The sequence below is a fragment of the Selaginella moellendorffii genome, unplaced genomic scaffold (assembly GCF_000143415.4).
Source record: "Selaginella moellendorffii unplaced genomic scaffold, v1.0 SELMOscaffold_209, whole genome shotgun sequence".
Taxonomy (NCBI): domain Eukaryota; kingdom Viridiplantae; phylum Streptophyta; class Lycopodiopsida; order Selaginellales; family Selaginellaceae; genus Selaginella; species Selaginella moellendorffii.
The window spans coordinates 64,278-67,497 of NW_003314469.1; the positions used below are offsets into that span (position 1 = coordinate 64,278).

General features: G+C 33.0%; 1 long non-coding RNA gene across 1 annotated transcript; it reads right to left on the reverse strand.

Moving 5' to 3' along the window:
- Positions 1 to 379: 379 nt before the first annotated feature.
- LOC112343788 lies at positions 380 to 686 on the reverse strand. The gene is made up of 3 exons (XR_002991412.1): positions 616 to 686; positions 485 to 558; positions 380 to 420 (listed from the first exon to the last, which is right to left on the reverse strand). It is a non-coding gene; the product is annotated as an uncharacterized LOC112343788 (long non-coding RNA).
- Between the last annotated feature and the right edge of the window lie 2,534 nt (positions 687 to 3,220).

The window sequence follows — 3,220 nt, forward strand, 5'->3', positions numbered from 1 at the left end:
AGCTTACCAGTATCCAAAACAAAGAGATCGTTGAGCAGGCTGGTTCCATTGGTACCACCAAACACATAGAGCTTAGACCCGACGGCCGTTGAGCTGTGGCTGTCTCGAGGAGAAGGGTGCGTTCCTTTCATCACAGGCTTGCTCCAGGTGTACGTCCCTGCGCGATCCCACCAGAAGAGTGAAGAACCTTGATTCTAGTCGTCGATGACAACGTGAATCCCCTTGTTGTCCGAGACGTTGTCCCTGTCGTGAGCTCCATCCACCATAGCCTCTTCGCCTTTCACTCCCAATCCTTGTCGCATTTCTGAGCAGAGCACGTCGATCTGTCGAATGCACCTGCGCACGCGGATGCCGGCGCTTTTTTTTTCCAGCGTAAATCTGGAAGGTGTCGAGCCTGTTCTCGCTGATCATCGAGCACAACTATGATGACACAGAGAAAGCCGTGAGCCTCTCAAACCTTTGCAAACGGAGAAACAAACACAACCTCGTTGTAATAGGCTGGGACTTTCAGCCGCTTAGGATCGTTATCCAGTGCCGTTCCCAGGACTTCTTCCGGAGCTGTTCAAAAACGAACGCATTAGAGTTTTTTCTAGTGTCTAAATCGAAGGAACTCACTCAAAGGTGTTGCATAAGGAACAAATGTAGGTTGCGGCTTTTGGTAGGAGGTTTTTTGGTCCCTCGCCAGGCTCGACACCACCGTTGCTGCAATTGGCCGGAATATCTTGGTCATCCTGGAACATCTCAAGTTAGAATCGCAGGGACGACAAAAGGGGGGTGGAGACTCTTTTACCAGATGATATTCTCTGTTGAATACTTTTTCCATAAGTGTGACTCTTTTCTTCACGAACTCGGTAATTCTACGAACTCTACAAACAGAGACAAATCCCTTCCTAGGGTTAGAAATAGGATAAATGAAACGTACCATCTACATATCAATCTGCAAAGCATACTTAAGCAAAGCATTCCCTCCCAGTCGATGGAGCGGTTGCAAATCTAGAATTGAAACAGTACCTCCCATATTGCCATCTTGGCCGTCTATATCAATTGTCACAGATTTGGACAGTCAGATTAATAGTATCTACCATAAGTAAAATTGAATATTCTTAAAATGGAATATGGACGCCGATGCCAAAATAGCAACTTTAAATAAAGAGTTTGATGACTAGCAAAAGTCCCAGCTACGCTGGGAGCATTGTCTTTATTTTGGATATTTTAATAATTTCAAAGAGTTGTAAGTGTAATTGTAATTTTAACATAATCATAATTATAAGATATATAGTTAAACATAACATAATCTTTATATTAAAAATCTCTTCTACAATTGATTCTATCACCAACACACATCATAACATAAAAAATATAACTCAGTACATTGTATCATATTTAAAATTCTGATTGTTGAGTGAAGTCTTGGATATTCGATAAATGGAATTTCTCGATGAGTCATTTGTTTAATAACTAATTTTTTCTTTTATTTGAAATCTCTATATAATTGATAAAATATTATTATTTGATGATTTATTAAACTCTATAATTTTTCCTCCTAATAAAGTATGTGTTACTTAACTACACTCAAATATAATTATGTTAAAAATATGTTTATTATATATTTAAAAACTCAGCTAAAGTGTATACATATTTTAAATTAAAAAAATATAAACATTATTATGGAGTTTCTCTTTTCATCATTTCAGACTGAAAGTTTTGGAATTGCATGATAATAAGTGAAAGATGTTAGCTTTATGTGTTATATTTTCTTTTATAAAATTATAATATTTTACATATTTATCATTGATATTCCATTTTTACCTAATATTTATATTCATGCATTTTGAGAGTAATATTTAAAATAGAGAGTATTCTATTATATATCATAAACATTATTTCTGTAGTTATTTTTATAAATCTGAAATAAGATTATTATCTCCCTATATTCTTGTATTTATATTTAAAATTAAGGCTTTATAACACTGTTATGAATGCTGAAATTTTATGATGATAAATGAATGGTAATGTTTTACTCTATACTGGGGTAGAGGAGGGTTTGATGATATATAAACTTTTCTTTATGCTAGAACTATAATATATCAAAAAATTCATGAATGGTAGGTTTGATATAATATAATTAAATTTATTTATATGGTCCATGTACTAATGTTGTCTCAATCATATTTATACCTTATTAAGTTTTTCATGTATAAATGCAATGTAGGATAAAGTGGTAGAAAATTTATGATATTATATAAATCTTTGGCTACATCTTAGCCAATTGACATCTCAATATGTTTAATTTCATTTATATTTATATTAATAAATAACATAAGATTACTAATAAGAAAATATTTTAATAATAAGAGATAAATAATAAGAGGTAGGTAGTGCTAGGAATTGCAAGAGTGAGAGGAGGGTTGTCATGGTCAGGAGCAAATCAACACCAAGAAAGCTAGGGTGAAGATCAGGTGTGGCTTTCCTTTGCAGTTAATAGAGTACGAATTGATCCATGAAGAATTGGATGAAGAATTGCTGTAGATTAGACTTTATAGAATAAAAGTAATATTAGTCTATGGAAAAATTGTTATTAGTATTTGAAAAGACCAGTTTGACATAAAAGGATCAAAATCATCATGTTCCAACTGTCATGCATGCAAAGTGTTCCATCAAAGAAGCAACAGGCTGCTGAGGACTACCTTGTCCAACTCTTTGCAGCCATCAATTTATGTGCCCTTCATAGCAAAAGAGTCACAATAAGTCAGTATTCAAATAACACACACAAAAAGATTATAGAATTTATCAGCCAGCTTGAAAATTATACATTTAGGCTGTCGGCTTAGAGGAACCTTGGAGCATTTCATTTGGTACTACATTTCTTTTTCTTGCAAGTTCACTTAGAGTTTACCATGCAGCTTATACTTATTGATTAGAATCCTCAATTTTTCTTAGAAAATTGCTGCTACTTTCAGGCATAAATCGCTGTTAATTTCAGGCATCCTCAACCACATATTTTTTGGGAAATTAAATTTAGTATCAGCACAAAATCTGACCTGGAAAGAGATGTAATTAAAAGTAAAAGTAAAATAAACATACTTTTACTAATAAGAAAATATTTTACACAACAGATATTTAGATCTATTAACTCCTCTATTTTAAGTTATAAAATATCATATTTTTATAGAAAATATTTTATTTATATTGTAATTTAGATATTTTATTTTTTATTTAT